We start from the raw sequence: 13120 nt of genomic DNA, 5'->3' as shown, positions 1-13120 counted from the left end.
AAATGATTTTTCACTAAGGGCACATGTATAATACTGTTATGAAGTGAACTGGTCATTCTATTTAAAAGGATTCTGACTAATAGAACAAATGAAACGGCTCATTTTGTTAAGTATTGTGGTATTGCTATATGTGTCCAAATTTGGAAGATTATTTGTACGCAAATGAATATTTATAGAGTTTTGATTGACCTTTCGATTGGGTTGTATTTGAATGTTTTTGGTTTAATTAAATATATAGGATCTTTCACGAGTCGTAATATTATACACAATTTCATTCAAAGAGTTTAGCAAATATGTCACTAAGTGAGCCTTTGAAGAGCCAAATAACATATTGCCATTACAAGTAGCATACAATTATTGTGCATTAAAGTATGATGAGTGTCAGATTTATCCAATGTCTTTTATCAGGAAGAAAATAGCTAAAGCTACCTACCTGTTTCGCCTGTACTAGTGGCGAACCGATCACGAATGCAATGCCATATTTCGCTCTTAATGCATTTCAGAAATGTAGAACATGAGATAATGTAAAACCACATATACATCCGATCATTTCTATTTTGTTTAGAAGCAAAATTCACTCAAACTAAGATGATATCAAACCAGAAATACGTAAATAGCTTAAAAATTAACACAATTTTCTTTCTTTTTAATTGTGACGTCATGTCCGGTAAGATAATGTCACAATATGTAACATATACATGAAGTAATTTCCTGTTAAACTCATTAAGAACCAAATGTTTTTGTTTTTTTCCACAAAATCGAGAAGAAAACTATCACGCTTTCCGCTTAGGTATTAAATATCAGGACAAAATGCTTAAGCTTATTATAATATGTTTATTTTCATGGTTTCTATGTTATGTGTGTGCTTTTTATTCCGTTGATTCTGCAATATATATGGTAAGTGATTTATTTTTTACTTAATATAATTATCAGTGAAAAATACTAAAAATACTAGTAAATTGTTATTATAAGTAATATTCAAAAAATATTAAACAAGAGCATTCACAAGAGTGATGAATAACCCCATTCGCCGCCTGGATATAGGAATGATATAAACTATATATTTAAAAAAGGGCCATAACTCCATCAAACATTGGTGGACTGTCACCATAGTCGACTATTATATATATTCGTATGTGTTAAACACTTGTATTCATGATGAATTGTTTAGAAAGCGTCTGTTAGCCAATTAAAGTTAAAAAGAGGCCATAACTCCGTCACGAATTAGTTGCTTGAATAGTCAAATGTTGTTTGGTGTTGTACATTGTACCAAAAAGTATTTAAATCCATCGACCCTGTCATTAGTTATCATCCAGACACATTGTTTTGCCAAGTTCTAAGCTAGGTCTGGTTTTGTCGGGTTAAACATATGTACCGAATATTATTTATACCCGTCAGACCTTTCATGACATTGTTATCCAACGTGTAAAATGCGTATACCATTATATATTTAAATCAGTCAACTCGGTCATGACTTATATAATTGTCCAGAAACCGTTTTTTTTGTTTTGTTTTTGGCGGAGGGGGGGGGGAGTGGGGGCGATTCTGAGTTGAAAAGAGGACATACCTCCGTAAAGAATAAGCGGTTTGTAACCGAAGTCGATTTTGATCTGCATTTTATGCTCAAAAAATATTTAAAAGCGTCAAATCTTTCACAAATTATCCCTCGGGAAAGACCGAGCCACCGAGCGACCGAATAATCGTCAAGTCCACTCCTATATACCAATGATCACAGAAGATGAGAAATAAAACACAGTTTGGTGCTTGAAACGACATACTTCAACACTGAGTTTTTAAACAATGAGAAACATAGTGCACGAAAAAAACAACCTGTTATATATGTCTTAGCCAAATGCAGTCAAATGCGGATTAAGCTTCCGGAATTGCAACAGCACGCCTGTACCCCTCACCTTTGACATTCAACCCGACCCCGTGCAAATGGACCTTGGCTACGTCAATCTGAGTATGAATGCGACGCTCACAAAGATGATTGGTAACTCGAATAAGGTTGATGTAAGTAGTAGTACTTGAACACTTGTACCATTTAAACATTGTGAAGTTTAAACCGGGAACATGCAGTGTTTCGTACTAATTTTATAATCACAGCACATAAACATAGCGTTGTAACTGCAACCGTCACAGAACGACGACTCGAAAATAAGTTTCTTTTCGAATTGCGTTGACCTATGTTAAGGGATGTTTACAGATAGGGCAGTTGGGTTCTTCTGTTTGCTCCTAATAATGTTCATAGTGCTGGAATTATCATGCCACCGGACATTAACTATTTTTGTCTAAATTAAAAACAATAAACATGGCCATTAATCTAGCATAGCTGGATTGAAAATGATATTTTCTTTTATCAATCGTTCTCTGTCATCCTAGGCAAGTTTGAGCATACGACTGAAGACATCAGGTGAAACGGAGCTTTGCTATATTCTTGGAGAGAAATGTTATGTATCTGACGTTTGCCACTTTGTCAAGTCAACGCTCAACATCACGACGTGTACTTTTCAACCGGTATATACATGTATATATATGTTTATTGTCACAATGAAATGCCCTGATGGCCATAGGTAAATTTTTACGATATATGTTTGCCCATTATATATTTTACCCGAAACAATTGTTTAATGGGCGAACCACAGTTTACAATCTCAAATCACTACATTTCAACATAAGATTTGTTCACATATATAAGTCTAATTCTAATTATAACTATGAAAAGCCGTTTAAAAGAGATCAGAACTATTATGAATGACAGGAAGGAAACTCTTAAATATCCTTTATGCTTAAAACGGAAATCTAGCTCGTCTAAATGTCTTTATAGTTCGTGAAAATGACTTAGTATCTCGATTAAACGACTTAAAAAGTTACCAGGTCGTAAATATTAAAAAAGTCAATTATTTGATCAAAGAAGGAAATTTGAAAAGGCCCTTGTTATTAAGTTTATACTTAAATCAGAGATGAAACAAATCGAGGACATGCTGTTGTTACATGTTTATGTATTTTGAACTCAGCACTCACTAATCTAGTTCCATTGTTAGGTGGCCTAGATAAATTCAAGTTAATTATACTGCTATTTATTTAAGCAGTTTTGTTTAAGAATATTCTATATTCTATACTTATTCAAGATGATGAAGTTTTGGAATAAAACAAGGCTTTAGAATAAACAATAGTCTTAATATAGATGTTGTGAAAGATTTCTCAAGGCTTATTGTAGTATGTTCTGGAACATTCCCGAGGACTATTGTAGTATTTTCTGGAACATTCCCGAGGACTATTGCAGTATGTTCTGGAACATTCCCGAGGGTTATTATATTATGTTCTGGAACATTCTCGGGGACTATTGCAGTATGTTCTGGAACCTTCCCGTGAACTATTGTATTATGTTCTGTAACATTACCGAGGACTATTGTGTTATGTTCTAAAACATTATTGGGGATTATACTGATGAAACAGCTTGTTTCAGAAAGAAAAAGCCCTTCGAATCAAGCCAAGGAAGAGCTTTACCGCATGTCTAATGGCCGTTAATTTTCAGTTTCAAGATAACTTCTTGAATAAAAGACGAAACTTCTCAGAACTGCCGTTCATAGTGAAGGGACAATTTACAATCAAAGCAAACGTCAGAGAATTAGGGGAGCCAGTGGCATGCCTAGAATGGACCATGTGCTTGAAGTAGGTTCTGTTGCTTTAAATGATAGCTAAAATGTTAATGCTGCACTCCCACAGATTAAAAGCTTTGACAACTTTTTTATTATTTTTTTTTGTCTTGGAACTAGCCAATTTATGCAACAATGCATGGAAACCAGTAATATAAAAATGCTGACAAAAAATCAGATTTCCATATTTAATTCAAAACATGCATTTTTCTTAAACCGTTCGTAACGCTTTTAACCGTAAACATTAATCTTCGAAAATCTGCGATCTGATCTTATGTCAGCAGTCTTATATCACTGGTTTGCAGATAACCACTCAAAAATTGACGCATTACAAGACAAACCAAAATTGTAAAAACGTTTTCCGGAAATGCTAATGCAATAGTTACATTGCACTTCCATGTTCAGATGATCGCATTTATTCATATAATACTAAAATATTTATACATATAAATACAAAACAATGTCAATAAAATGTTTTATAAAATTTCATTCAGCACACCCTTGTAACAGTTTGGTGATTTCTCTCCGAATAAGAAAGATACGGAAAACTATTCCTACAAATAATGTTATATTATGTTGATATGGTAGTGTAGAGCATCTTCAACTAAGACTATTTGTGTAATACAGTGACGTTGAAATGCGCACGACTTTTGAAATTAAAATCATCCTTTGTTTTTGTTTTCTATTGTCTTAAATACCCCTACGTATGTTTAAAATGATGCACTTGTAGGTAAATCATGCTTAAATATTTATAAATAAAATTAACTGTTGATAACTGAACCTTCATTGACATCTTGAAATGCTTGAATGGTGTCCCTTTGAACATACATTTGTTTCTTGGCAACCTCTTAATATATGGATGTAGTGTAAATATTTGTATGAATTGAAGTATTTTAGAGATAGAGACTGGTTTCACTGTATATCGACATGTACACTAAGCAAATGATAATGTATAGACCAGAAACAAATAGAAAATTTTGCGTTGCATTTCAGTGAGTGCAGTTCTTTTTGAGCGAACATAGGCAGCCCAGATGATCATCTACGTTGAAATACAAGTGACGTCGGTGAAGTTTGCTTAATTGAATTGATATGCTCACATAAATAAAATTTATACAACATTGATGTATCAGTTTTGCTTCACCATACCACATTATTTCCCAGAATATTCTTCAAACTAAACATCATTTTAGAATAAAGGCAATTTCACAGTTACATAGTAAACGAGAAACCATTTGAGCATGAGATACTTAAGAGCTGAGTTAAGGGAAATGCAACATCAGTTGTTTTGAAGATCAGGAAAAACTGGGCTAATGATGTTTCTTTGAGCCCGAGTTTAACAACTGTTCGTAATGAGATTCACGAGTCAACAAACTAGCTCAGTAATTTGCAGTTCAAGGTAATACTTTTGGAGGTTCAAGATCTACACTGGACAACCTTTGTACAGGTTAAAGGTATAATATGAAGGTTGTTTGTACTTATATAGAGCTACTAAAATAATAAGAGAAATGCAGAGACAATGGAAAGTGAGTTATAATGTATTCCGAAATTTTGAACAGTTATTCTTTCTTAAAAGGTATGTTTCAACTGGCCTATACATTACTCACATCTTTTTCCTTTATTACTTACCTTGAGCAAATTTTATATATCTCGTACAGAGTGCGCCACAGTTGTAGTTATAAAATGTATGTCAGTTCATATTTAGTTCATAGGGTTGTTGTTGAACATTTTGAATTCGAATAATATGTTCGAATTGAGGCAAGTAATTTCATTACTAAAGAGCTTTTACACAATTCTGTATTAGGCCGATATTTTTGTACTGCCAAAATCATATAGAAGAAAAACAGGTTGCAAGATTGAGAAGAATGCAATGCTACATATACCCAACATTTTGACTAACTAGCATATACACTGCTGCGTTGTATTCCATCGACTGCAGTGTTCTATGAATGAACAAGGACCGCCGAAAGATCACCAACTAAAATATATATGAACAACTCACGTCGATGAAGCTTAGTTGAACTGATTATTTAAGACCAGTATGCTGTGTACAACTTTCACATGTTTTACTTCAACAAACAAACAAACGAATAAATAAGTTGTTGAAAAGAAGCTATGTGTGTTGTATCTGTAGGCTGAGACTTGTGGACCTTGTAAACAGTCTATAGGCCTATATAAAAGTAAAGAATACGACTGAATTTTACATTTTATTTCAGTATTATTTTACTTGTTACACAACGCGTGTTTGTTAGTTCTTATTTTGCTTAAGCACGTATTAATTTCATAGATGCAAGCGGTTAAAATCATCCTTTTTAAAAAAACAAACAAATATGTCAAATCAACCAGTTCCTTTCTTTTTTTAATCAATTTCAGTCGAATGATTACTTACTTAATATTAACATTATACATTATACGTAAATAGGTACAAATTACAAAACATATAAAAGATCCTCAGGCAGGCATGTTCGTTTTTCTGTTTATATAAATTCAGTATAATGTATCCTCATTTAATATGTGTAGTCAAAGAGCCGTTTTTGTATGTTTTAGAAAGGTATTGCAATGTAAAATGAAACTAAGTTTACTATTTGGTATTTGTTAAACCATTTTCTGTTTTCTCTTTGTTGATTCATGAATAGCCGATTAATCTCAATAGTATATTTCATTAAAATCTTAGGGAAAATATTCATTAGCTGTTGAAGGATTGAGCTATGCAAAATTGCGTCCCAAACAATAATTCATATTGATATTATACAATAACAATTGTAAAGGATCATTATGTAGTGATATATCTACTGCCTTTATGTATACAATGACTATAATTTTGTTCAATTGGGATTTCAATTTATTGGTGCTAACATCTGCAACATTTCATAAATATCGCGCTCAATAATTGTTCAAATATAAAACAAACCATTAAATTCGACAACAGTACTGGTCCCGTATTATTATTGGACGCGTGAACTGTTAAAATCTATCTTAAAAGATCATTCGAAGTCTCTGTCTATCATAGGTCCAAAATTGATATTTATTAACTAAACAACTAACCAGAACGAAATATTTGTAATGTCCAATGTCGTGCCAGCACGACTTTCGTTTTTGAATGTCCAATGTCCAAGTCGTGACAGCGCGACATCTATTTTTGAAATCAAAATGTCCAATGTCCAATGTCGTGCTAGCACGACATTCATTTTTGAATGTCAAATGTCCAATGTCGTGCCAGCACGATTTTCACTTTTGAATGTCCAATGTCGTGCCAGCACGCCTTTCACTTTTGAATGTCCAATGTTCAATGTCGTGCCAGCACGACATTCATTTTTGAAATCCCAATGTCCAATGTCCAATGTCGTGCTAGCACGACATTCATTTTTGAATGTCCCATGTCGTGCCAGCACGACTTTCAGTTCTGAATGTCCAATGTCCAATGTCGTGCCAGCCCGACTTTCACTTTTGAATGTCCAATGTCCAATGTCGTGCCAGCGCAACATTCGATTTTAAATGTCCAATGTCCAATGTTGTATGTTTAGCTAACTTTACACAGCTGTTTTGAAAATGTATCTGATTTTCCCTCTTTTGTTTATAGAACGTTTTGCACGACTTAATGTTGTGAAATGATATATCAGTTTTTTTTTATTAAAATACAGCTTTCATTAAAAACTTAGACACTATTTTATGTCGACCAATATGCGTTATTGGCGTCAGTTGACGTGTCGGCGGCGTCAACAATTATTACCCAATTATAATGAAACCTAGTGATAAATGAGTAAATCACAAGTGTTTTCAGAGTTACGTCCCTTTTACTTTTTTACTTTTAAAAGTGAAGGTGTAAATATTGTGCAGAAGATAGCTTTTGTCTCATCTAATAATAATAAAACTTTGGTGAAAGTGTTTGTGGTCACAACTTCTCATTAAAGTTTCTCATGCGCTTAATAATGTCAATGCCTTTTTGATATTAAAAAACTCACGGTTTTGGCAGGGAAAATACTAAATAATTGATAAACAAATCGTTATGAATCTATGTGGCAATGTTTGTGGGCCTTATATATCGGAAAAGTGCGCTCGAGGGGATAAATCGCCGCTGTAACGAAATACCCCTTTTAACATTAACACATAGTAGTTGTATAAATATATAATACCGACAATAACTTTTATCATGATGAAACGTGGTGACAGTGTTAGCGAGCAAAATATCTCCGTCACGTTCGCTTGTGGGGTGTAACTCCACAGTTGTGCCCCTTATATTGTAAACTATAATTGCCTTATTACTTGTGCAGACAATCGTTTCAGATGAAATGGTAAAGTAACATCTAAGTATTTCCCCTTTTACATTAAATTGCCGTAGGCATACTGATTGATTGTGTATGATAATCAGGCGAAGTTTTCAATTTTCTAGGAAGCTGCTATTGGAATGAGTATTATGATAATGGGCGCCCCAAACAAGCTGTGCATCAAATTCCTCGGAATTCTTAAGCATGCTATAAATGTTAAAGTGATTGTAGCGGTGAAATCAACTTGTAGTATAAGCCTATGAATCAGCCGTATCGTGTTGGAAATTAAAACATTTGAAAATCTGAGTGTGTAAGATTACGTATATTTTAGCAGAAATCACAATCAGATTTGGAATTTAGACGCTACGTATATTTTATCATAAATAGAGAATACCAGGTTAATACCGTGGAAGGAGAATGTTTATCTGACAAGGCAGAAGAATATCGGGTTGACATTATAAATCATTTACCGATACACCTTGGTGTTCGCGATAGTTCAGCAATAATTTAAACAGTAGGTTAATTTGGTTTTCGAGGACTCAACCTAACCTATATTCCCAACATTATCAAGTTGTTTTAGAAATACAATAAAAACTACAGGGACAAGCCCAGTAGCCTTACCTTTTAACGAAACCCCTTTTTAAAGGCAAACATCCAAATATCCGAAATCATAGATTAACACAAACAGAATCTGATTGCGACTAGTCTAATACCATCTTCGTGCACTAGGAAATAGCGAAACATGTATTCAAAGATGCCTACTAATTTGTTTCAACTGACATATGTACCATGCTGTGTTTTTCCTGTTTCAGGAGTATCTATATTGTAAGGTCTTAAATGGAGGACAGAAAGGATACTGTTCACGATAAGGTCGTGAGCAAGCGAACGTAATGAACAAAGATTATTTTATAACATGGAGCTGTATCCGATGAGATTATAGCGTGTTCACAGGAAATCGAACTACTTTCGGCAACCAATTTCGAAAATAATATACATCAATCAAACGATAAAATTGGAATGAAACCCTCGTTCTGACATTAATACTCAATATCATTTTTGTGTATGTGTGGTTGGGGGGAGGGTAAGTTTCCATATCGAATTATATAATACTAATCTATTTTACACAACATGAAAATAGTTGACAAATTATTTAAACGGAGTTTTACCTTCCGTCCTATGCACAAAATGAGCCAAATCTGGATTAGTGTAAGTTGCGTTATCATTTAATAGGATCTGCTTAAGCGAATCATTTCGTTAAGAATACGAGCATTCGTGATTATGCCATTAATTGAACATTGAACTTGCATGGACATTTTCAATTGTGTTGGTTTCCTCTATTTCAGGATGTGTTTCTATTTATTTATGCTTCTAAATTTTATCCATTGAACATTATTCACATTATTTTACATTTTCACTTGTAGTGTTTACAATTATTTCTATTCAATTCTGAAGGTGTTTAGGACTGTGCTACAATAATTGTCAGTGTCGTGTTTTATATCAATGTTCTTAACTGTCATGTCACCTTTGTCCTGGTTTACTTAGCGGACTAATCCTATTATTTTCGCAGATATCATCTGCCGCGCACTCTGGCATATTTTTTTACATTTTTTCATCATTCATTGCACGCTCTAGTAGCTAGCGTCATTTGTTCTGAATACTGGGATACATCTCGTCTGGCCAGTCATACAAGCATTGATTGTTTTCAAATGAAACCCACGTTTAACCATATAATTTCTCATGTCCACAACTCCAACTAACATCTATTCCACTGAAGCGGTGATAAACCAATAATATGATACTGGAGCCCCTATTGCCACGATATGGTATTAGGTGCGAAGGTACTGGCAATGTGATTGTTTATCACTTAATCCTCGGCATGATAAACGACTAAAACACACAAAATCTCTGTATATTACGGTCATGAGACAGGAAAAAAACGCATATATATTGCCAACAACATTCTATGTACATGTAGTTTGCAACGGAAAGCGCAATGCAAACTACTTCTAATTGTTATCCGACCTATAAAAGGAACATCAGGGTCACACCTAATACTTATAATACTTACTGAAATGTTAAGTTCGAACATATGCCCCAGGAAAGTAAGATTAAGGGTTAAACTTCGTTTCAGATGAAACTTACGAAAATGCCGTTACTATTAGATCCTTAATTCAGCCTTGTGAATGTCTTATAAACGGTATTCAAGTTCTTGTTCATTGGTATTTTATTCAGCATACATCTTTCTGACTTCCCACATAAAAGAACACATACTAATATTTTAACTAAAGCATAGTTTGATTATAAGACGCGGCCCAAAACGATACAAGATCACAATTATCAATGTTAAGATTGTAAGACTAGTTAATACTGAACATAAACACATTTCTTACAAATTCCTAAATTTATGTTGGAAACCGTTTAAGTGCCAATGAAAAACATTCATCGGATTTGCAGGCTTGTGCTAAAAACCTGGTATATGGTACTTGGTATCCCCAGGTATCCGGTATCACTTTCTGATACCGAATTATGTTGATATCAGGGTTAATATCAGATGATGATTTCAAGTATCCACGGTCCGTTATTAATTGCTTTTTGACAACCAATGCATACTTTAAATAACACGGTATCAACATAATCCGGTATCATAAACTGTGATAACGGCTTTTCTCGATATCGATACCTGGTACCGGGTTTTAGCTCATCCGGATAATCCTTTGCGGTGACTTCCGGTTTATTTCCGGGTTATAACGAAGAATAATAACAGCGATAAATTTGGACTAATTATCGTTCCAGGTTTGTTATTATTTATTTATTTTTATTAGATTTGTCATTTAAATGAGTTTATATTACATTATTGTGATATAATTAGAATGTCATGAGCTATAAATCGCTTGACTGTTTACCTGGACAGTTTAGTTCTGGTTGGTGGGGTAGATGGTTCAAAGACTGCGGTTACTATTCTTATTTGAGTATTATTAATAACAAAAATATCATCTATTCTAAAACATTTACTTTGAAAATTAACACAAATAATACATAAGGCTGTTTTACTATCTGACAGTGATAATCTTTAATGAGGAATCTGTATGTACATTACCAGGTACAGTATAACTTATAATGTAATGGTCTTATGAATGAACATATATAAATCATCATCAATATAAATTATGATTTTTATACTGCTCTGTGTGTTTTATTACTATGTAATAAAATGTTTACTTAGAAAGAGTAATTATGTTATGCTGTCACCTTTGTAGTGTTCTCGGCTTCTGAATGATTTGTTACTACATTGTAGTTAGCTATGTTTAAACATAATGATGGCCACCGGACTAGTCACATACACCCAGGCCTGGAATTAAATCGGGGTCCAGATTGTCTTAAAACCCATCCATAAATAAGTCTGAGAGTAACTTATTTTTTTTTTATAAAAAATATATTTTTAATGTTCCATTCCTTTCTTTACAGATATGATTCAAATATGCTGATGTTATCTACTGAGACCATCACTTTCAATGAAGAACATCATTACAATCGGTTGGGCTGCTAGATTGGTAGCAACATGATGTAAGCTAGTGCCTGTTGAAACTATTGTTGGTTGGGCATATTTTGCTTACTGGACCGCTATGTTGGATGGACCATACCTGCTTGTTGGACAGAATGTGTGATGGACAACTAGTATTATTTGAATCATTGTTGGATAGACAGCTTTTGATTTATCAGACAGCTAGAATCAGTTGATTTACAAGTTCCTGGATTGCTAGTTCCTGGCGGATAAATATTCCCTGTATAGAAGGAAACAAAAAAGCTCTTTTGCTAACTGTAACTATGACATGGTTGGTGAATTGGTATCAGACAATTTGCAGCCAAGACAACACAGTGAAGTGATAGCCGATTCCTTAAACTCTAAATGGCAAATAAATTTACTGAAAATAGTTGATTTTTTTATGTCACTTGTCTATTATAACATGCATTTACAAAGTATAAAGAGTGATTAATGAAAATATGAAGTGAACTTGTCAGATAAAGCAAAAACAAATGTGCACAAACTTACATAGTGACTTGACATTACAATAGAAAATCATAGGGAGTACATCATAGCTTTTGCTTTTCTGTGTGTTTTTTTTTCCCGACCAAAAAAATTAAATTCCAGAACTGTAATTTTCTTTTTATTTTTATTTCCTCCTCCTCTGACACTTCACAACTCTGGCCGTTCGTAAAACATATAATTAAAAAAAGGCCTAATAAGGAAATGATAGCCAGACGGCTATGGTCAGAGCCCATTGACGACCCATATCTAGGAGATTAAATACTTTTTGCTGAAACTAGAACTTGCTGTTTTCCGGTCTGATGTCAATTGACCAATTTGCTTGCGAATTAATTTCTAGTGCATCATGACCACCAGAACTATACAAGGGGAACGCCCCACTTTTGTAGTAAACATTGAACAACGTCAAGAAAGTTACGTTTCCTACAAGAAAAATACAATTGGTTAAAGATATCTATAAAGTTATATATAAATGAAACGAATTATTTTCGCCATTTTCTTAAAAAAAATGAGTCGTCTGCATTTATACGAGCACTTACATTTTCTAAATTTGGTGAAAAGTTGACTGCGAGAACTTTCAGTGTGGTGCTTTAAATGCAATTTGAGTCCAGGTTTAATTGGAAACCTAACAAAATAAATAAATATATATAAACACGTATCAAGCGAGTCCACATGTCAAAACGGATGCATGTTTACTCACCGAACCAAACGTGATGTCATTATATAGTAATATTCAATTAATTATATACCTGACTATTTAATTATTCCTTTTAATTTTTCGGTTTCAATTTGATTTGAATTTACCGCAATCTGTCAAAGTCTAAATAAAGAATGGCTTGCGCGTATGTTACGTACATTGGTGTCTCAACGACGTCAGAAGTTACAGACTTTATTGAGCAAAGTAAGAAGAAAATGTTTTATATCTCAGCAAACTACACTTATCGTCACTTCATGAACACATAACGCGGCCATTTCAACAAAGTGAATGTTCGTGGGATTTTAGGCGATCATTAGATGCAAAACTGAGGAAATGTGTCAATCGCTATTACTATCGATGACTCGAATTCGCCTTCTCTGTATTGGCGAGCTGCTCATGTTAATGATAATGTTATTATCTATTTATATGAAGAACCATGTTCTTGAATTTTTACATG

Source organism: Mya arenaria, chromosome 3 (genome assembly GCF_026914265.1).
Source record: "Mya arenaria isolate MELC-2E11 chromosome 3, ASM2691426v1".
NCBI classification, from domain to species: domain Eukaryota; kingdom Metazoa; phylum Mollusca; class Bivalvia; order Myida; family Myidae; genus Mya; species Mya arenaria.
This window is presented reverse-complemented; position numbering follows the sequence as displayed.